Consider the following 24,020-nt stretch of genomic DNA (forward strand, 5'->3'; position numbering starts at 1 on the left):
ATAATTTGGGGATTATTATTATTTTTAGCCCCAAACTGTCAGTCATGAAGGGGTTAATCCCCCTCCAACAGCCATGAAGTGGGTAATCTTCCCCTCCAAACCCAAGCAGTCCGGAAGAGGTTAATCCTCCCCCCTCCAAGCCTTCCTGGACACTGACCTGCAGAGCCGGACAGCAGCTTTCAGGACCTGAATGACATCACTGTCATGTGATCAGTCACATTTGTGGGAGGAGTCAGAGATCACATGACCATGGGGAATTCAGTGGATGCAGAACTCTGCTGTGCTGGTTGTAATTCTTGCTGGATGAGCTGAAGGGATCAGGATGCATGGAGTAGAGCTGTGTGTGAGGTGTGGGGGTCAGGATGGATGGAGTAGAGCTGTATGATGTGTGGGGGTCAGGATGGATGGAGTAGAGCTGTGTGTGTGATATGTGGGGGTCAGGATGGATGGAGTAGAGCTGTGTGTGATGTGTGGGGGTCAGGATGGATGGAGTAGAGCTGTGTGTGTGATGTGTGGGGGTCAGGATGGATGGAGTAGAGCTGTGTGTGTGATGTGTGGGGGTCAGGTTGGATGGGATAGAGCTGTGTGTGTGATGTGTGGGGGTCAGGATGGATGGAGTAGAGCTGTGTGTGTGGGGGTCAGGATGGATGGAGTAGAGCTGTGTGTGATATGTGGGGGTCAGGATGGATGGAGTAGAGCTGTGTGTGATGTGTGGGGGTCAGGATGGATGGAGTAGAGCTGTATGATGTGTGGGGGTCAGGATGGATGGAGTAGAGCTGTGTGTGTGATATGTGGGGGTCAGGATGGATGGAGTAGAGCTGTGTGTGATGTGTGGGGGTCAGGATGGATGGAGTAGAGCTGTGTGTGTGATGTGTGGGGGTCAGGATGGATGGAGTAGAGCTGTGTGTGTGATGTGTGGGGGTCAGGATGGATGGAGTAGAGCTGTGTGTGATGTGTGGGGTCCGGATGGATGGAGTAGAGCTGTGTGTGTGATGTGTGGGGGTCAGGATGGATGGAGTAGAGCTGTGTGTGATGTGTGGGGTCCGGATGGATGGAGTAGAGCTGTGTGTGTGATGTGTGGGGGTCAGGATGGATGGAGTAGAGCTGTGTGTGATGTGTGGGGGTCAGGATGGATGGAGTAGAGCTGTGTGTGATGTGTAGGGGTCAGGATGGATGGAGTAGAGCTGTGTGATGTGTGGGGGTCAGGATGGATGGAGTAGAGCTGTGTGTGATGTGTGGGGGTCAGGATGGATGGAGTAGAGCTCTGTGTGTGATGTGTGGGGGTCAGGATGGATGGAGTAGAGCTGTGTGTGTGATGTGTGGGGGTCAGGATGGATGGAGTAGAGCTGTGTGTGTGATGTGTGGGGGGTCAGGATGGATGGAGTAGAGCTGTGTGTGATGTGTGGGGGTCAGGATGGATGGAGTAGAGCTGTGTGTGTGATGTGTGGGGTCAGGATGGATGTAGTAGAGCTGTGTGTGTGATGTGTGGGGGTCAGGATGGATGGAGTAGAGCTGTGTGTGATGTGTGGGGGTCAGGATGGACGGAGTAGAGCTGTGTGTGATGTGTGGGGGTCAGGATGGATGGAGTAGAGCTGTGTGTGATGTGTGGGGGTCAGGATGGATGGAGTAGAGCTGTGTGTGATGTGTGGGGGTCAGGATGGATGGAGTAGAGCTGTGTGTGATGTGTGGGGGTTAGGATGGATGGAGTAGAGCTGTGTGTGTGTGATGTGTGGGGGTCAGGATGGATGGAGTAGAGCTGTGTGTGTGTGATGTGTGGGGATCAGGATGGATGGAGTAGAGCTGTGTGTGTGATGTGTGGGGGTCAGGATGGATGGAGTAGAGCTGTGTGTGATGTGTGGGGGTCAGGATCGATGCAGTAGAGCTGTGTGTGTGATGTGTGGGGGTCAGGATGGATGGAGTAGAGCTGTGTGTGTGATGTGTGGGGGTCAGGATGGATGGAGTAGAGCTGTGTGTGTGATTTGTGGGTGTCAGGATGGATGGAGTAGAGCTGTGTGTGATGTGTGGGGGTCAGGATGGATGGAGTAGAGCTGTGTGTGATGTGTGGGGGTCAGGATGGATGGAGTAGAGCTGTGTGTGATGTGTGGGGGTCAGGATGGATGGAGTAGAGCTGTGTGTGTGTGATGTGTGGGGGTCAGGATGGATGGAGTAGAGCTGTGTGTGTGATGTGTGGGGGTCAGGATGGATGGAGTAGAGCTGTGTGTGTGATGTGTGGGTGGGTCAGGATGGATGGAGTAGAGCTGTGTGTGAGATGTGTGGGGGGTCAGGATGGATGGAGTAGAGCTGTGTGTGTGATGTGTGGGTCAGGATGGATGGAGTAGAGCTGTGTGTGTTGTGTGGGGGTCTGGATGGATGGAGTAGAGCTGTGTGTGTGATGTGTGAGTCAGGATGGATGGAGTAGAGCTGTGTGTGTGATGTGTGGGGGTCAGGATGGATGGAGTAGAGCTGTGTATGTGATGTGTGGGGGTCAGGATGGATGGAGTAGAGCTGTGTGTGTGATGTGTGGGGGTCAGGATGGATGGAGTAGAGCTGTGTGTGTGATGTGTGGGGGTCAGGTTGGATGGAGTAGAGCTGTGTGTGTGATGTGTGGGGGTCAGGTTGGATGGAGTAGAGCTGCATGTGTGATGTTTGGGGATCAGGATGAATGATGTAGAGCTGTGTTTTTCATGTGTGTGGGGCAGGATGGATGTAGCAGAGCTGTGTGTGATGTGTGTTTTTAGTGTAAATCAATCACACCAGATCTGTGCCTTTGCCTAATGCATCCTGTTCTGCACACCTGTAATACCCTTTAGGGTAAGGGTATTTGGAAGGGAGGGACCGCCACACAATTAGAGAGGGACAGACCAAATTACATGTGGCAAAACACTTTTGTGGTCACGGACTCAACATAGAGTGGATAAGAGTTATAATACTGAAGGGCAACCTAAAGTCACAGTGTCACTTAGAAGTCTAATTTTTTTCGGCAAGGTTTGATACCCTCTAGACTGGAATGAACCTATAATGTTTTTTTTTTTTTGCATTAGTGCAGAATGTGAAAGGTCTGAAGTAGATTAAGAGTGGTGTCTTTAAGGAGAGTGTCTGGGAAGGAATGGGGTGTGAAGATACCTGGGGGTTAGAGTGTGTCGGGGAATGGCATCATCTCTCCCCAAGGAGAGCACCCGGAAGAAGTGCTATTCTTAATCTTTGTTTTACAGACTTGGTAAAAACTCACATTGATTTGATGGAATGCTGCCATCCAATAGGTGGCACTGAAGAGGTATTGTTCCATCTTTCTTGTTTTCAGGTCTGAAGGCGAGATTTCACATTCCTAGTCACTGAACTAATTTTTTGTTATGGTCATCCCTCTCTGGAATTTATCTAAATGCTATTAATGTCAACATGTCTGTGCCCTCTTACCCCCTGTCTCTGGTATTTATCTAGTGCAAATTAAGTTTAGCATGTTCATGCCATCTCATGTGCTTATGTGTATTTGTTAAATATGTAGTTCCCTTATGCATGAGGAAGGACCCAGAAGAGGTCCAAAAGTTCGCTTTAGTGTCATGTATTTTTGTTAGCCATTAAAAGGTATCATATCTGCAAGATTACTTGATTTCTCTTACTGAGAGCAATTACATTTTGCCCTACTGGATAACATAGTACCAACCCCCCTTTTTTCCATTAAACTCAAAGGAACACACAGGGGACTTGAAACTGGAAATGTAATGCTATAACACAGCACTATAGTTGTATCTAATAAAGAAAAGAAACTCCAAAAACTTTGACTCAAAGAAGGCCTATACCCAAACACCGATCAAGAACACCTCAAGGATTGAACGGAACCCCCAAAAGGACACGTATACAGGTAAAATCAGCTGTTTTATCAATCAGTCATCTCACAACCCCACTAATGTGGAGCTCAGTGTACTCTCTAAGGGACTTATATTCTGTCCTACTGAATTGGTTGATATGACAGAAGTCTGCAGTGACAGATGAGTATTTCAGCAGACTAAAACTGAATAAATTATTCCATGACAAAGAGAAGATAGGAGCACCCAAACACAGGAGAAACTAGGGGGCAAAAAGCAATCTCATTTGACACCCTCTCTTGGTAGCAATCCCACTTTAGACAAATATATAGACTCATTTTGACATGTGGTGCAGTCTACTATACTGGACAAGCAGTAAAAGGAAACATTCAATATATAGGAAATAATGGCCATTTATGTACTTAAGAACAACAAGGAGTTCACCATTAAGGCTATAGATAAAGGTGGGTCTATAGTCCTCATGGACACATCAGACTACACAAAAGAAGCAGGCAGACAGCTGAGTGACACCAGATACTACACCAGACTGGATCAAGACCCAACTCAAATATATTTGACGGAATTGAGAAGGATCATCAAAGGTCAGTCTGTGGGCCTCACAAAACTTTTGGACTTGATACCAGGAAACCCTAAGGTTGGAACATTCCACATGCATTCCGAACTACAGAAAGCTAGCAACCCAGGGAGGCCAATTATCTAAGGTGTGGGGACCCTCACTGAAAGAATCTCAGGATGGGTAGAAGGTGTCCTTAAGCAACTGGTGAGAAACACAACCAGCTACTTGCAGGTGACCACGGGCCTACTGAACAAACTATCAACCGTAGGTCCACTCCCTGATGGTGCCATCCTAGCCACCATGTATATGGAATTCGTATATTCTAACATTGAAGATGGACTGACCGTTTGCCAGGTACACCTTGAAGTCAATGGGGTCACCTCTGAATCGGTGTTATAACTCACAAGATTCATCCTCACATACAATTATTTCTCCTTTTGGCAAGAGATATTTCTGCAATTCACCAGAACCGCCATGGGCATTGAAATGGCACTGCAATATACCAACCTTTTCATGGCAAAACTGGAGATTGACCTTCTGGCCTCTTGCTTCAGCAAACCATTGGTCTACATCTGCTATATTGATGATATAATGATCATTTGGACCCACTCCGAACAAGAAGTAATAAAATTCCATGAGAAATTCAATGAATTTCACCCACCATGAACCTTACATTAAGCTACTTGTATACAGAAATTAACTTTTTGGACACCACCTTAAAAATTTTAAACAACATGCCTGTATTTACACCTCCTACTCATCACATTCTAGCATTGTTTTAAGTGCAAATTAATCGCACCATGTCTATGCCTTTTCATATGTATGTGTATGTATATATACTATAAAATATATACCTCTTTGACTCTATTCCATTAACCTGAGAAGGAACTCTTAGTAGGCTTGAAAGCTCGCTATCTACAAGATTACTTGGTTTCTCTTTCTGAGAACAATCACATTTTGACATAGGTACTAGTACTGTCACTTTTCTTTCCCTGTAAAGGTAGGTACAAATAATATTTCTTCCCTTTCTTTCTCTGTAAATGATGTAGGTATAGACAGTACTGCCTCCCTCTCTTGCATTGTAAATGATATACTTGTACTAGCTGTTATACTCGACTCCCCCCACATTAATTTGGTAGAGGTATTTATTAGAGATGAGCGAACGTACTCGTCCGAGCTTGATGCTCGGGCGAATATTAGGGTGTTCGGGATGTTCGTTATTCGTAACGAACACCACACGATGTTCGGATGTTCGTCTATATGCGCTCAATGGGGCCGGCGGCAGCAGCGCCAACCCCATTGAGAACATATAGAAGACAAATCCTTCTTCTCTGCCACAGCTGTAACAGCTGTGACAGAGAAGAACGATGTTTGCCCATTGAATTCAATGGAGCCGTCAATACAGCCGACTCCACTGAATGCAATGGGCTGCCGGCGATCGCGGGATGAATTGTCGGAAAGGGGTTAAATATATAAGCCCTTTCCTGCAATTCATCCAGAAATGTGTAAAAATAAAAAATATATATATACTCACCTGGTGCGGGCAGATGGAGTTCAGCGCGGCAGGCTGCAGTTCTCCTGAACTGCTCTGAACAGCTGTGAGTAGTATTCAGCAGCCGGGGATTTAAAATCCCCGCCTGCTGAATGAGAGGCCTCTGATTGGTCACAGCCTGACCAATCAGAGGCCAGCCCTCACTCACACCCATTCATGAATTCATGAATGGGTGAGTGAGGGCTGCCTCTGATTGGCAGCTCTCCTGCCCCTGAGCCAATCAGAGGCAGCCCTCACTCACCCATTCATGAATTCATGAATGGGTGTGAGTGAGGGCTGGCCTCTGATTGGTCAGGCTGTGACCATTCAGAGGCATCTTATTCAGCAGGCGGGGATTTTAAATCCCCGGCTGCTGAATATTACTCACAGCTGTTCAGAGCAGTTCAGGAGAACTGCAGCCTGCCGCGCTGAACTCCATCTGCCCGCACCAGGTGAGTATATATATATTTTTTATTTTTACACATTTCTGGATGAATTGCAGGAAAGGGCTTATATATTTAACCCCTTTCCGACAATTCATCCCGCGATCGCCGGCAGCCCATTGCATTCAGTGGAGTCGGCTGTATTGACGGCTCCATTGAATTCAATGGGCTAACATCGTTCTTCTCTGTCACAGCTGTTACAGCTGTGGCAGAGGAGAACTTGCTGTGTCGTTCCCATCATTTTCTTGAATTGCCAAGATTTTCACACATGAAAACCTTAGCGAGCATCGGCGAAATACAAAAATGTTCCGGTCGCCCATTGACTTCAATGGGGTTCGTTATTCGAAACGAACACCCGAACATCGCGGGAAGTTCGTTTCGAATAACGCGAACCCGAACATTTTGGTGTTCGCTCATCTTTAGTATTTATCTGTTGTTCACATGGAAATTTTTATTAAGCCATGGTTACTTTCGAGGAACTGAGGAATAAAATATTTATACACATAGAGGAGCGTTAGATTCTCCTCAGACTGCATGTACCAATGTCCCTCTGCAGAATGTGCCACCCTTCCCACTCTACTCACTTTTTAGCCTTAAAGGTAATGTCCCTTTATGCTCAAATTTACTCCCCAACTGGAGTTTGCAGCTCCTTCTTAGCCTTAAACGCATATTCCATCCATGTAGTCCATGACTCCTTTCTCATGTACTTTAGAGCCTTTCAGTATATGCACACAGAGATCAGTTAGATTCTCCTCAGTATATACACACAGACATCTGTTAGATTCTCCTCAGTATATACACATAGAGGTCAGTTAGATTCTCCACTTGGTGCTCGGATGCGGGCATCTAATCCTGACTGCTGAGGGCAACGGCAAGGCACCGCGTGTATGTCCTGGGTAAGCGCCAACACCTGCGATGGAAGAGCTGTTGGCACAGATGGACCGGCTGACGGAGGTTCTCCTAAAGCATCCTGCCTTATGGAAGGAAGGAGCGCCGACCACAGATAGGCTCAGAGAGACAGTGCAAACATTTCTACAGAAAATGACACCTGATGATGATGTTGAGGCCTACCTGATGGTGTTTTTGAGAACCGCCGAACGTGAGAAACTCCCCAAGGCTAGTGGGTCGAGTTTCTTTCACTCTTCCTCACGGCGGAACCACAGAAGGCATACCACGACCTCAGTGCTCACGAGGCAACCAACTACGCCAGCAGAGGTCCTGGCTCGTCTGGGTGTTACAGCGGCAGCCCGAGTTCTGAGAGTAGATAATTGGAGCTACAGGGCCGACCAATCAGCCCGGTCGCAAATGTTTGACTTGTACCATCTGGTAAAGAAATGGCTGGAACCGGACATTTGCACACCCGCCCAAATGGTCGATAAGGTCGTGGTGGATCGTTATATTCGTGCCCTGCCAGCAGATCTGCAACATTGGGTCGGCCATGGAGAACCCAAAGATGCTAACCAGCTGGTAGATCTGGTCGACCGCTACACTGCGACTGAGAACTACCTCCGGGACGTCCATTCTGTTCTGTCCCCCACTACGAGTTCTAGACCTACACAGGGTAAGAGACCACTAGCTGCCGGAGGAAAGCTGTGGTATGGCAGGAAGGAGGTCAGGCCACCAGAAAGGGCACCGTTGGAGTTGAAAGGCTCTGATAGCCTTAACCAGTCTCCTAAGCCAAAGAAACCAGGGCCTTTGAGGTGCTGGAGATGCCAGGAGCTCGGGCATGTGTTGGCTCAGTGCCCTATGACTAATGAACCTATGGAGTGTGACGGTGCTTGGCATCGGTCGTTGTTCGCAAGCCCCATTTGCAATGCCTCACAGAGACTAGAGACTGAGCCACAATTGTGTTGCATAAGTGTAAACCACTATTCTGTGGAGGCTCTACTGGACTCGAGGAGCCTGGTCACCTTAGTGCATGCTAGCCTGATAGCAGAAGGCTTCATACCAGGTAAAGACATAAGTGTGGTATGTATACACGGTGATACAAGGGGGTATCCTATGGCACAGTGTAACTTCGAAACTCACGTCGGAACTTTGACCTACGATGTAGGTGTTGTCAAAGGGTTAATGCACAGCGTGATATTGGGACGCAATTTCCCTGTATTCTGGGACTTGTGGGGAAAAATGATAATCCCTTCTAAAGAGACTGACGCAAATCCAGCTGACCTTACACCGCCGCAGGATAGCGGGGTAAATGTGGACGTTGAACCAGAGGATATAACTTTTCCTTTACAGGTCTTGGCTGGGGATGATGCTGAAGAGGAAGTCTACCCCTCGGTCCAGGATGTGTCCGATCTGGAGGATGCGCCTGGGAACTTTGGGACAGCCCAGTTAAGGGACCCCACGCTTCTCAATGCAAAAGAAAATGTCATAGTGATAAATGGTGTGTTACAAGAACCAGGTTCTGACCAACTGTTCCCCCATTTTGCCATGAATAATAACTTGTTGTATAGAGTAACAAAAACAAGCGGGAAAGTGGTGGAACAGCTGGTCGTGCCAAAGCCGTACAGGTGCAAGGTGCTAGACTTAGCACATAATTATGTGTTAGGAGGACATTTAGGAACTGACAAAACGCAGGATAGAATTCTTTAAAGGTTCTTCTGGCCAGGGGTATACAATGACATCAAGGAGTACTGTGAGTCCTGCCCCACCTGTCAGATTACCTCTCCTTTGTCGAACTTCCACAGTCCCTAAGTGCCTCTTCCGATTATAGAGGTTCCCTTTGAAAGAATTGGGATGGATTTAGTGGGTCCCATAGTCAAGTCGGCTAGATAAAATCCATACATTTTGGTTGTGTTAGATTATGCCAAGTGATACCCTGAGGCCCACACTGCATGCCCCAGTCAGACTGGGGTTCTTTAGAAGTGGACACATGCAGTTACAACTCCCTGTGGACCGACAGCATGGGTGGGTGCCAGGAAGCCACCGGCGGTACATAAATATATCCCATTGCAGTGCCCAACACAGCTGAGGTAATATCGTGCTTAATGCAGGTGGGCTTCGGCCCACACTGCATGCCCCAGTCAGACTGGGGTTCTTTAGAAGTGGACACATGCAGTTACAACTCCCTGTGGACCCACGGCATGGGTGGCTCCCTGGAACCCACCAGCGGTACATAAATATATCCCATTGCAGTGCCCAACGCAGCTGAGGTAATGTCGTGCTTAATGCAGGTGGGCTTCGGCCCACACTGCATGCCCCAGTCAGACTGGGGTTCTTTAGAAGTGGACACATGCAGTTACAACTCCCTGTGGACCCACGGCATGGGTGGCTCCCTGGAACCCACCAGCGGTACATAAATATATCCCATTGCAGTGCCCAACACAGCTGAGGTAATGTCGTGCTTAATGCAGGTGGGCTTCGGCCCACACTGCATGCCCCAGTCAGACTGGGGTTCTTTAGAAGTGGACACATGCAGTTACAACTCCCTGTGGACCGACAGCATGGGTGGGTGCCAGGAAGCCACCGGCGGTACATAAATATATCCCATTGCAGTGCCCAACACAGTTGATGTAACGTCAGCTGTAATGCCGGTGGGCTAAAAATGAATTTGATTACACTGTAGGCGAGGGCCCCCAAAAATTGGTGTAGCAACAGTACTAATGTTCCTGAGAAAAATTGCCCATGCCCAACCAAGAGGGCAGGTGAAATCCATTAATCGCTTTGGTTAATGTGGCTTAATTGGTAACTAGGCCTGGAGGCAGCCCAGTTAAAATAAAAATTGGTTGAGGTGAAAGTTTCAACGCTTTAATGAGCATTGAAACGTATAAAAATTGTTTACAAAAATTATATGACTGAGCCTTGTGGGCCTAAGAAAAATTGCCCTTTCGGCGTGATTATGTGAGGTTTCAGGAGGAGGAGCAGGAGGAGGAGGAGGAATATTATACACAGATTGATGAAGCAAAAAGGTCCCCGTTTTTGATGGTGATAGAGAACGTAGCTTCCATCCGCGGGTGCAGCCTACGTATTGCTTAGGTATCGCTGCTGTCCGCTGGTGAAGAAGAGAAGTCTGGGGAAATCCAGCCTTTGTTCATCTTGATGAGTGTAAGCCTGTTGGCACTGTCGGTTGACAGGTGGGCACGCTTATCCGTGATGATTTCTCCAGCCACACTAAACACACTCTCTGACAAGACGCTACCCGCACGACAAGCAAGCACCTCCAGGGCATACAGTGTGAGTTCAGGCCACGTGTCCAGCTTCGAGACCCAGTAGTTGTAGGGGGCAGAGGGGTCACCGAGGACGGTCGTGCAATCGGCTACGTACTCCCTCACCATCCTTTTACAGTGCTCCCGCCAACTCAGCCTTGACTGGGGACCGGTGACACAGTCTTGCTGGGGAGCCAGAAAGCTGGCAAAGGCCTTGGAGAATGGTCCCCTGCCTGCACTGTACATGCTGCCTGATCTCTGCGCCTCCCCTACTACCTGGCCCTCGGAACTGCGCCTTCAGCCACTAGCGCTGTCGGATGGGAAGTTTACCATCAGTTTGTCCACCAGCGCCCTGTGGTATAGCATCATTCTGGAACCCCTTTCCACTTCAGGAATGAGAGTGGAAAGGTTCTCCTTATACCGTGGGTCGAGCAGTGTGTACACCCAGTAATCCGTAGTGGCCAGAATGCGTGTAACGTGAGGGTCACGAGAAAGGCATCCTAACATGAAGTCAGCCATGTGTGCCGGGGTACCAGCACGCAACATATGGCTGTCCTCACTAGGAAGATCACTTGCAGGATCCTCCTCCTCCTCCTCCTCTGGCCATACACGCTGAAAGGATGACAGGCAAGCAGCATGTGTACCCTCAGCAGTGGGCCAAGCTGTCTCTTCCCCCTCCTCCTCATGCTCCTCCCCCTCCTCCTCCTCCTCAACACGCTGAGATATAGACATGAGGGTGCTCTGACTATCCAGCGACATACTGTCTTCCCCTGGCTCCGTTTCCGAGTGCAAAGCGTCTGCCTTTATGCTTTGCAGGGAACTTCTCAAGAGGCATAGCAGAGGAATGGTGACGCTAATGATTGCAGCATCCCCGCTCAGCATCTGGGTAGACTCCTCAAAGTTTCCAAGGACCTGGCAGATGTCTGCCAACCAGGCCCACTCTTCTGTAAATAATTGAGGAGGCTGACTCCCACTACGCCACCCATGTTGGAGTTGGTATTCCGCAATAGCTCTATGCTGCTCATAGAGTCTGGCCAACATGTGGAGCGTAGAGTTCCACTGTGTGGGCACGTCGCACAGCAATCGGCAGATGAAACCGATGTTGCAGGGTCCGCAGGGTGGCAGCGTCCATCTTGGAGCTGCGGAAATGTGCGCAGATCCGGCGCACCTTTCCAAGCAGGTATGACAAGTGTGGGTAGCTTTTCAGAAAACGCTGTACCACCAAATTAAAGACATGGGCCAGGCATGGCACGTGCTTGAGGCTGCCGAGCTGCAGAGCCGCCACCAGCTTACGGCCGTTGTCACACACGACCATGCCCGGTTGGAGGCTCAGCGGCGCAAGCCAGCGGTCGGTCTGCTCTGTCAGACCCTGCAGCAGTTCGTGGGCCGTCTGCCTCTTCTCTCCTAAGCTGAGTAGTTTCAGCACGGCCTGCTGACGCTTGCCCACCACTGTGCTGCCATGCCGAGTGACACCGACTGCTGGCGACGTGCTGCTGCTGCTGACACATCTTGATTGCGAGACAGAGGTTGCGTAGGAGGAGGGTGGTTTAGTGGAGGAAGCATACACCGCTGCAGATACCACCACCGAACTGGGGCACGCAATTTGGGGGGTAGGTAGGACGTGAGCGGTCCCAGGCTCTGACTCGGTCCCAGCCTCCAGTAAATTCACCCAATGTGCCGTCAGGGAGATATAGTGGCCCTGCCCGCCTGTGCTTGTCCACGTGTCTGTTGTTAAGTGGACCTTGGCAGTAACCGCGTTGGTGAGGGCGCGTACAATGTTGCGGGAGACGTGGTTGTGCAGGGCTGGGACGGCACATCGGGAAAAGTAGTGGCGACTGGGAACCGAGTAGCGCGGGGCCGCCGCCGCCATCATGCTTTTGAAAGCCTCCGTTTCCACAACCCTATACGGCAGCATCTCCAGGCTGATCAATTTGGCTATGTGCACGTTTAACGCTTGAGCGTGCGGGCGCGTGGCGGCTTACTTGCGCTCGCGCTCAAACAGTGGCGCTAGCGACGTCTGGACACTGCGCTGAGTGACATTGCTGGATGGGGCCGAGGACAGCGGAGGTGAGGGTGTGGGTGCAGGCCAGGAGACCGTAGTGCCTGTGTCCTCAGAGGGGGGTTGGATCTCAGTGGCAGGTTGGGGCACAGGGGGAGAGGCAGTGGTGCAAACCGGAGGCGGTGAACGGCCTTCGTCCCACCTTGTGGGGTGCTTGGCCATCATATGCCTGCGCATGCTGGTGGTGGTGGCTCCCCAGCTGATCTTGGCGTGACAAAGGTTGCACACCACTGTTCGTCGGTCGTCAGGCGTCTCTGTGAAAAACTGCCACACCGTTGAGCACCTTGACCTCCGCAGGGTGGCATGGCGCGAGGGGGCGCTTTGGGAAATAGTTGGTGGATTATTCGGTCTGGCCCTGCCTCTACCCCTGGCCACCGCACTGGCTCGGCCTGTGCCCACACCCTGACTTGGGCCTCCGCATCCTCGCCCGCGTCCACGTCCTATAGGCCTACCCCTACCCCTCAGCATGGTGTATTACCAGTAGTGCAGAAACAGAACGCTGTAATTAAATGTGCCGCTTATTGGCCTGTGGTTGGAGGCTGACTTCGCTTACGGAACGCCAGGAAATAATTTTGCGCAAGCCTGCTGTAACACTTAGCTGGCTGCGTATGAATTAGGAGGACTACTACACGCAGCAGAGACCCAGAACACTGAGGACAGTCACAGGCAGCCCAAATGAATTTTTTCCCCAAATGTTTTTGCAAAGGCCCACTGCCTATATTCAATCAATATGTCTTCTGTCCCTGCCTAACCACCACTTCTGGCCCTGGAGTATTACTGCAGGGCGCAATGCTCTGCACGGCCGATATACCAAAAAAAAAAAAAATGTGCAACACTGCAAAAAGCAGCCTCCACAGTACTGCACACGGTTAGATGTGGCCCTAAGAAGGACTGTTGGGGTTCTTGAAGCCTAAAATACTCCTAACGCTCTCCCTATAGCAGCTTCACCAAGACAGCACTTTCCCTATGTCAGAATGCATCTGTGGTGAGCCGCGGGAGGGGCCGATTTTTATACTCGGGTTACACCTGATCTCCCCAGCCACTCACTGCAGGGGGGTGGTATAGGGCTTGAACGTCGCAGGGGGGAGTTGTAATGCCTTCCCTGTCTTTCTATTGGCCAGAAAAGCGCGCTAACGTCTCAGAGATGAAAGTGAAAGTAACCCGAACATCGCGTGGTACTCGTCACGAGTAACGAGCATCTCGAACACGCTAATACTCGAACGAGTATCAAGCTCGGACGAGTACGTTCGCTCATCTCTAGTTGTTTGATATAGCCAGAGGAACCTGGGAGACCGAGTATACTCCCTATAGGAGCGTCATAGAGCATGTGGCTCAGATGCAGGACCGCAATAATACTGTAATGCCCATTGTCAGGAAACACTTGCAGAGGGCACAGGAAGCCCAAAGCAGAGTGTACAATCGTTCTGCCAGGGTGAGAACTTTTAGTCCCGGTGACCGAGTTCTCATCTTGGTGCCTACTGTAGAGAGTAAATTCCTCGCTAGATGGCAGGGTCCCTACAAAATTGTTGAAAAGGCAGGCGGCGTAAACTATAAAGTGCATCAGCCGGGAAAAAGGAAGCCATATCAGGTGTACCATGTTAATTTAATAAAACTCTGTAAGAATAGAGAAGCTTTGGCTACCTCAAGCATCAGGAGGGGTGGGCCGCAGCCCTCCCTGCCCAATGTTAGAGTAGGTGAGGCCCTCTCGGTGTGCCAACGGCAGGAGGCAAAAGAGTTCCTGCAAAGAAACAAAGACAAATTCTCTGAACGGCCCAGTCGTACACACGTCATAACACATGATATCATAACTGAACCCGGGATAAACGTAAAATTAAAACCGTATAGTATCCCAGAAGCACGTAGGGAAGCGGTTTCTGCTGAGGTTAAGCGCGTGCTGGAATTAGGAGTGATAAAGGAATCAAAAAGCGAGTGGTCAAGCCCCATTGTGTTAGTCCCCAAACCAGACGGTACTTGGAGATTTTGCAATGATTTCAGGAAGTTAAACGAAATCTCCAAATTTGATGCATATCCCATGCCCAGGGTTGATGTATTAATTGAGAGACTGGGTAATGCCAGATATATCACCACACTTGACCTTACTAAAGGGTACTGGCAAATACCTCTGGCTGACAAGGCCAAAGAGAAAACGGCCTTCTCAACCCCAGAGGGTCTGTTTCAGTACAAAGACATGCCGTTTGGTTTACATGGCGCACCTGCTACCATTCAAAGGTTAATGGATCAGATTTTGAGGTCTCACCATAACTATTCTGCTGCGTACCTAGACGATGTCATAGTCTATAGTACCGATTAGGAGAGTCACCTTGGGAAGGTACAGGCGGTCATGGATGCCATAAAAGGGGTAGGTTTAACCTTAAACCCTGGAAAATGTGCACTAGCCCTGGAGGAAGCCAAGTACCTTGGCTATGTTATTAGCCATGGCGTCATTAAACCCCAGGTCAACAAGGTAGAGGCCATACAGGTATGGCCTAGACCTTTAACAAGAAAACAGGTCAGAGCCTTTTTAGGAATGACCGGGTACTACCGTAGGTTCGTGCCTAATTTTGCCTCCATTGCAGCACTACTTACAGACTTGACAAAAGAGGGCAAGTCGGTTATGGTGGCATGGACAACCGAGGCTGGGCAGGCCTTTCAAAATTTAAAGTCGGCCCTTTGCCAGCAGCCAGTATTGATAACGGCCGTCTTCTCAAAAGAGTTTATTGTTCAGACAAATGCTTCTAATGTAGGGTTGGGTGCAGTGTTGTCCCAGTCCATAAATGGGGAAGAACATCCAGTAATGTATTTGAGCTGGAAACTGTCTCCTGCGGAGAAGAATTATGCTATTGTTGAACGTGAATGTTTAGCGGTAAAATGAGCATTGGAAACATTGAGGTACTATCTCTGGGGGAGAGAGTTCAAATTGGTGTCAGACCATGCCCCCTTGACCTGGATGAGGCAAAATACGGAAAAGAATGCGAGGGTTACGAGGTGGTTTCTTTCACTTCAGAACTTCAAGTTCACCCTCAAGTATAAACCAGGCAAGTCACAAGGTAATGCTGATGCCCTGTCTAGGGTGCATTGTCTGACCACCAAAACGGCCCAGCCCTCTGGTCTAGAGAAGAGGGGGGGATATGTAGGCAGTTAAAGGGTGAGGTTGTGGATGGAGTATACCTCCCTCCCAGGCTCTTAGTCTGGACAGGGTGGCGGTCCAGTCCAAAACTTCACCCTGGTTCTTAGGAGGCTCAGCTGTAGGCACTGACCCCGTTAATGGGGGCATAAAAGACTGCAGCTCCCAGGGAGTCAGTGTCTGTTAAGTTGAGGAGGGAGCAACACCTCACTGCATGGACCTGAACACCCTGCGTGGTGCACTTGCTGTTTTCGAGAGGACTTCTCTGTTTTTGCTTTGTTTGGTCTTTACTTTAAAATAAAACTGAAGCAAGTTGTATGGGTTTTCCTGTTCCAGTGTGTCTTTGCCACCCCACCCTCTGGAGGACTGCATGCTATATATATATATATATATATATATATATATATATATATATATATGTGACCACAAATATATAAGAGGGACAGTTAAGGCCTGAACCCGCTGGGGAAACAGGGTTCAGACATCAGAGAATGCTCCCTTGACAATCCTCTGTGCAGGCCGTGCCAGGAAGGGCTAGCAAGCAGGGATGGCAGGTCTACTTTGCTTAGCATAACATAAGTAACATCCTGGGTATTCTTTCTGATGATAAAATGGGGGAGTTGATAGAGAAATTTAGTTGACTTTAAGGGTGGATGGCTTTAAAGTATCAGAAAGGATTTTGCAATGTCCTTTCCTTGGACCTTGAGTTAAATATAAGTGTATGCTTCACTCAGAATTTTGTAGTCATCTTGAGTTGCCAAGTTATCATCAGAAATGAACCACGCGATGTCCAATGTGTGGTCGGTATCTTCCTTTTCTTCAAGATATTCTGAAATTTGGATATGCCCCCCCCCCCCCCCCCTTGACATTGACTTGTTTTTGCCAATACCATTCCTACCCACGTAGAACATTCTTTTAGCCTGGGAAGATTATTTTATTGCCAAGAATATATGTAACCCTATACCTTGATTTTCTCATATCTGTAAACCAACGTGTTTCCATACATTTTGTAACACCTCCTTTTTAAAATGATAAAAGATAGTAAGGGGGCAATTCACATCAGAACTTGCTACCATGTAATGCAATTCAGATTTATGTCATCTGAGTCATTGTTGGTGTGGTCGCATGCAGCTCCTAATTATTAATTTTACCTGATCTGATGGCTTCTTTAACAAATGGTTGTCAGTGTATCCAGCACATCAGGATTGGCATCATGTCAAAGGGATATGGGGTTCAAAGTATCATCTTCTGAGGATTTGAGGTCCATAAGAAGCTTGGCCTTCCATTCATACATGACCTCAAATGGAGTGCACTTGGTTGAGGCATGGACAGATACATGATAGGCAAGCAAAACATCAGGAATGAACTGGTTTCAGTTGTTTTTTTGTCATTGACAAGCTTACTAAGAGATTATTTGAATGTTCGTTCGTTACGCTGGCCATTTGTTAGTGGGTGGTAGGCAGATGAAATGCAGTGATCTCTTTGAAAATGCTCCATCAGGTTGTCAATGATCAAGTTCGCAAACTCTTGTCCTGTTGCCAATCAGAGTGTCCATGCATCCAATGTGGCAAATAACAAAAATTTGCTACTGACTTGGCATACTTATGTGGAATAGCTGTTACTTCAGTCTACTTGGAGAAATGATCAGTGGCGACAACTATATATTTGTTGTCGTTTGATGTTCCAGAAGGGGACCAATCATATCAATCCCAAATAAGCTCTATACTTTTCCAGGCACTTGTATACTGTTGAGTTGTGGACCCTTCTTTCAGGTTTTTGGGATTTATGACAAAACATTTTTGATAGGCTTTGACATGTTGGTTAACATCCTTCATTCCCTTCCAGTATTAAGAGTCAGAGATTTTGGCTAACCTTTTATCTGTGTCAAAATGGCCACCAGAAATTGGTTTGTCATTACAGGCTTCCAGGATATTTGACAGTCGGCTTTTAGTGAGAACCTCTTTTTGCCCATGGTAAAGAAGCCCTCCTTCTACTCAATATGGCTTAGTTGTTTGTCTAAACTGGGACTTGGCATTTACACATTTCTCTGGAGGTAGATCGTAGATCTACTCAGGGTACTTTTGTTGCATTGCAGTGCAGAATATCAAAAGCTGGTCATACCGTTGGTCTTCCCTGGTTGTAAAAATGTGAAAATAATCACTCTGCCACTGTTCACAGTACCAGAAAAACAAGCTATAAGTGGTAACGAAAAAACAAAGAAGAGGAAAGATTTTCCTAAGGGTCTCTAGCAGGTGACAATCCCTACCTAATAGTGAATGACATGTCACGATTAGGATGCATTCATCCCCATTCCTGGTACACTCATTATCCCTGCAACCAATAACTAGTGATTACCACTACACAAATAAACAAACTCCACCACAAAACAAACCACAGTACTTATATTTAAGAGTTGCTGGGAGAATCACAGAACCCAGTTGCTGGATGAGCCAAAGAACCCAACAGTGTTACCCTACTCCTACAGAAGGAGACAAAAAGTGTAATCGTACAAAACCAAGGCAAGGGGAAAATAAAAACCCTCCCTAAGAGTTCAGTAACAATATGTCTCAGTTTAGTTGCAGAGGAGCAGGCTGGTAGTGGAGCTTGACTATGGCTTGTTAGGCATAATAATGATGCACTAGATCAGAAGCAGAGGCAGGCTTTTATAGTTTGCTTAATCAAGAGCAGGGCACAGCCAAGACAGGGAAGTGGATCAGGGATATGGGAACCAGACTCAGGTCCAGCAAGGAAGCTGTCCAAAATGTTGGATGGCTCAGCAGGGAGAGCTGCCAACTAGAGCACAGGAGGTCCTGGGTTTGATCCCTGACAATGTCTCTTTGCCTACCACAGCCTGAGGGCCATGCCTGCACCAACAGTGCATGCCCAGTGTCCATTGTCCGGGACATGTCAAGCTATAGCTAAGCCTAAAAACCCGTCTCTCCCTTACAACCCCCACCCAACCAATTTATAGCCTCTAACACTATATACATATATATAATACAACCTAACTCCTACCATTTTTACAAAAACTGTAACAAAACAAGACCATCCCATATACATAATGCCTGTGTTGTTGATAGGACACAGAGACTGTTTAATACTTCACAGGAGACAACTGGAGAGACGTACCTCTTGAGGAACAATTTGTGGAAAACTCTGTGGATTCTCCAAGTGTCCGGTAGTGCCAGCTCTTATGCCATGGGACTAATCACTTTAGTGACAGGAAAAGGGCGCACAAACTGAGGAGCCAGCTTCAATAGAGGCACTTTTAACTTCAGGTTTTTGGAAGATAAGCACACCAACTGGCCCACAGACAAAGGTTCAGAGATAGTATTTGTACCTCTACTCCTCCTAAGCACTGCATCCTTGGACTGCTCCAAGTTGCCATGCACCTTCTCACACACATCCCGCAGGTCCTGAACCTGAGCGTCTGCAGATGGATTGTTAGAGGAGGAGGGGAAGGACACCGCAAACCTGGGATTAAATCCAAAATTACAGAAGAAAGGAGACATGCCAGATTCCGAATGTGTATGATTATTGATAGCAAATTCAACCAACTCTAGAAAATTGACCCAGAGACTCTGACAATCACTCACATACATTCTAAGGTACTGAACCAGGTCCTGGTTCATACGTTCTGTCTGCCCAATAGAATCCGGGTGGAAGGCAGAGGAAAACGACAACCCAATACCGATATTCTTACAAAAAGCCCTCCAAAAGCGGGCAACAAATTGGACTCCCTGGTCGGAAACAATATCCTCAGGGACCCCATGCAGGTACACAATCTCCTTAATAAACATGGTGGCTAACTCAGGTGCGGACAGAAGCTTCTTTAGAGCCGTAAAATGCGCCATCTTGGAAAATCTGTTGACGACCACCCAGATGACCGAGCACCCCTGGGACTCTGGGAGGTCAGTAATAAAATCCATCGACAGATGGGTCTATGGCCTCTCCGGAACAGAAAGAGGACAAAACGGATGCTCAGGTCATCTCTGTACATTCTTCTCTCGAGCACAAATAGGGCAGGACCTGACAAATTCCCTGACATCCCGAGACATTTGTGGCGACCAATACAAATGGCCACATAGCTCCAGGGTGCCTTGGACCCCTGGATGCCCTGCTAAAACCAAAGAATGAACCTCCTCCAGTATGAGGAGCCGCAAGGCATGGGGAACAAATAGCCTCCCCTCCGGGAGGCCTTGAGAATGGACTGCTGAGCCGACCTGAGTAAGGGTGGCTTCAGACAAGCGTGTTTTTGTGCGTACATAGGTGCGTACATAAGTGCGCACCCATGTACGTGCAAAAACACGCGTAAATGCAGGTCTGTGCATTGTCTGCAATGGAGCCGCGGCTGCTGTTGGCGGCTCCATTGAAAACAATGTTTCTGCCGGCACCCCTGCATTGTTTTTCAGGGAAGAGCTTTACGTCTAAGTCCTTCCCTGAAAAACTAAAATTTTAGTGTAAAAATAAATAAATAAACTTACCTGTCCGCCGCTGCTGTGTCCCCTGTGGGGATGAAGAACACATTTGCCGCATGCGGCAGATGTTTCCTTCATCCACGGTAGTAAAAATAATTCCCTGCTGCTACATCTGCCACATCTGTGACGGATGCAGCAGAGGAATTCTTACTGTTGAATCATTTTTATTGAAAATTAGCAAGTAACAGAATATACATACATGGAATGAGCAGCCTTTTGTTTTCATGTAATACAGGTCGCTCTTAGAAATTCACATAAGATATGTAACATGAAATATCTTTGACTTGCTATCCTGAAACAATCGTTATAAATTTTTCAAATATAGGTGGTAAGGGAGGGGGGAAAGGGTTGGGGTAGGGGGAGGTAAGGAGAGGAAGGTGGAAACAATAGGGACCATTCCTCTGCATATATTAGAACCAATCTGCCTCTGGTCCGTCTGGGGTGGTTTATCTTTCCTATTTTATAAACGGATGGTCTGTGATATCTCTCTGTCTTTACAGCATTAAATTTGCAGATTCAAGCATAAAATAGTTTATCCAAGGACTCCAATCCTCTTTAAATTTAGAGATTTTGTCTTGTCTGAATGCGTAAGTCCTTTTCAACACCACATGCTCTGATATTAAATTAGTTATATCTAACAGGGAGGGGACCAGTTGGGACCTCCAATTTCTAACTAACAGTAATTTAACAGTAAGGAGGCAATGGGAAATCAGCTTTCTGAACCTGGGGGGAATTCCTCTATTTCTAGCAAGAATAGTGCTAATTCAGGTGAAGGATGTGCTTTTATCCCTATGACATTGCTAATAAGTTCAAAGAAGCTTTGCTAGATGGCCCAGATATCCGGACAGCTCCAAAAGATGTGTAACAGGGCGCCTTTCATCCCGCAACCTCTCCAGCAATCATCGGGAACCCCGGGGAAGAAATCCGCTAATCTTGTCAAAGATCCTTACCAATGTGTAAGAGTTTTATAGTGGACCTCCATCAGGGAGGTGCATGAGGATGCCCTGTTTACCCATCGGATTGCTTTGGTCCAGCATAAAAATGGAAATGACTTCCCCAAGTCTCGCTCACAGTTGAGAAGGTGTGCTCTTTTCTTCCTTTTGTGCTGAGTTCCCACCTCCGCAGAATATTTCGTATATATCTTTTAAAGGTAATTTATATGGAGGGGGGGTCGAATAGAAATCTATAGAAGTAGTTAGGTAGATAGATCTCCTGAGATATAGTGGAGTACCACCTTCCTCGAATCTGAGAATACAAAAGAAAATCTCCACTCAGAAGCCTTTATTCCTCTTGGAGACAGTGAAACATTTTAATTTTTGAGCCGTCAACTATATCAGACACATTTTTAATACCCTTGGATCTCCAGGTACGTGAATTTATATTATCAGAGCAAAAATCTAAAACTTCTATTGTTATGGGTATTTTTATCCTGGGGGAGTGGTCTTTTGTGAGTTTTACTAGTTGCTTCCAGATATCTATGGTGTTTCTAACCAGTGGGTTCTTTAGCATGACATTGTCTATGTTTATACTTGATGCTAACAATAGATTTCTAAGGGATTTTCTCCCTAATGAGTTTTGTTCAATGTTGGGCCAGCTTATTCCTTTTTGTGGGATACACCATGCCCTTAGTTGGGAAACAATATTTGCTTTATAATTAGCTTCTAAGTTGGGTACTCCTATCCCTCCATATCTCCTAGGACAATATAGTATTACCGCGGCTACTTTCGGTCTCTTATTTCCCCAGATGAAGGACATGAGCTGGTTTTGCAGGCTCCTAAGCAACTTGGAGCTGCATTTCAGTGGTATTGTTCTCAGAATATATAATTTTTTCTGCAGAACCATAATTTTATATATGACAATTCTGCCTAGCCAAGAGACTTATGTTCTACTGTAATTATTTAGGCTTTCATGGATTTCTTCCGTTAACGACTCAATATTTAGGTCCATTGTGCTGCTTATTGGTGAGCTAATTGTTGTGCCCGACATGTCCCACATAAATGGGAACTCCTGCTTAATCAGTGTTTGAAGCTTAGGGTGGACATTAATAGTTAGGATTTTTGACTTTGTCAGATTTACCTTATAGAGTGAGATCTTCCCGAATTCGGTTAGCAGATCAGAGGCCACCCGAAGAGACTCCAGTGGGGAGGTCATCATTAGTACTATGTCATCTGCAAATCAACCTATTTTGTGTTGTCTGCATGTCATCAGTACTCCCTTAATCTTCTCAGTCATGCAGATTGCCCCCTCTAGGGGTTTCATGGCCAGGATAAACAACGTAGGCGATAGTGGACAGCCTTGCCTGGTGCCATTCGTTATATTGAACGAATTGGAGATAACCCCGTTTACAAGAATGCGAGCAGAGGGGGCCCCATATAGTGCTTGAATAGTCGACAGAGTTCCATCTCTAAAGCCCATTTTTCTCAATGCAGCGAAGGCATATCCCTAATGTATTCTGTCAAATGCCTTCTCTGCGTCAAGGGTGAGAAGCAAACAGGGCATGTGGGAATTTTCAGCTTCGCTTACAATAGTTATCAAATGTCTCGTCGCATCTGATGCTTGTCTTTCTTTGACAAAGCCTGTTTGGTCGCTGTGAATAAGGTCAGGACATATATCTACAATCTCAATGCAAGTATTTTTGCATACATTTTGGTATCACTATTTAGTAGTGATATAGGTCTAAAGTTTGCGGGGTTGGCCGTGTCCTTACCAGGTTTAGGGATTGTTACAATATTTGCCTGGAGCATTTTTGATTCATTAAATAGATTTCTCATGTGGATTACCAACTGGGTTTTATACAATTTATAATATTCATTTGAGAAACCGTCCGGGCCAGGGGCTTTATCTTTTCTGGCTTTTTCGATAGTTTGTAGGATTTCTCTGGAGGTGATGGGGGAGTTGAGTTCTTCAAGCTGCCCTTTCTTCAGTTTAGGGAGCTGAATGGAGGCCAGGAAGTTATTAATAGTAGCTTCTGATGGTTGTGGCGTAGATTAATTGGCCTGGAGGTTGTAAAGGGATTCATAACATTTTCTGAACTCTTCAGCTATTGCTATAGGATTAGATATTTTGTTTTTTGTAATTGGGTCCATTATGTAGGGAATTTTTATTTTAATTATTTTTTGTTTAACTTTATTGGCCATCAACCTGGTGAATTTATTATTGCTAGTTTAGTAGGTGGTTTTTATGGTTTTCAAGTTTTTCTCGTATTCATCCATCAAAATATTACGGACCTTGAGCCTAGTTCCCCTAAGGGAGTTGTGTAGGGAAGATGATGGGTTAGTTTGGATTTTGTTTTCGAGGGTTTTTAAGTCTTCCAGAGATATTTTAAGAAGGTTGTTTTTCTTTTAAAAATGGAGCCTTGTTGAATCATTGTACCTCTAATTACAGGTTTATGGGCGTTCCAAATAGTGAACCGACATGTTTCTGGGGTATCGTTGAAGTGAAAATATTCCTCAATTGATTCTTTTATTTATTTATTTTTTTAAACCTCTGGATTTTCATTAAGAATGTGTTATTCTTCCAGCTTCCAAAAGTCAGGATTCGTGGGCCTAGTGTTACTTTGAGCGTGATTGGGGCATGGCCAAACCATGATGTCACACCTATTTTTGCCTCTTGTAATCTATTGAGAATTGTAAAGTCCACCAGAAACATGTCCATTCTTGAAAAGGACCTGTGTCTAAACAAGTAAAAGGTGTATTCTCTAGAGTTCACATTCAAAGATCTAAAAGCATCATACAACTCAGTTCTATGTATCCAAGATGACAAAGTGAACCCCCAACAACTTCCTGTCTGGCTAGAGTCCAAGGATGCATCTGCTATAGCGTTAAAGTCTCCACACATTATCAAAGAGCCCTGCCTAA

The 24,020-nt window shown here is 46.9% G+C and overlaps 1 protein-coding gene across 1 annotated transcript in view; it reads right to left on the reverse strand.

Moving 5' to 3' along the window:
* LOC136610384 (zinc finger protein 585A-like) overlaps positions 1-200 on the reverse strand; it is a 130,568-nt gene extending 130,368 nt beyond the window's left edge. The window contains exon 1 of the mRNA XM_066589616.1: positions 158-200. The gene's annotated coding sequence lies outside the window, so the exon portion shown is untranslated. The remainder of the gene's footprint in view (positions 1-157) is intronic.
* Between the last annotated feature and the right edge of the window lie 23,820 nt (positions 201-24,020).

Source organism: Eleutherodactylus coqui, chromosome 2 (assembly GCF_035609145.1).
Source record: "Eleutherodactylus coqui strain aEleCoq1 chromosome 2, aEleCoq1.hap1, whole genome shotgun sequence".
In the NCBI taxonomy this organism is placed as follows: Eukaryota; Metazoa; Chordata; class Amphibia; order Anura; family Eleutherodactylidae; genus Eleutherodactylus; species Eleutherodactylus coqui.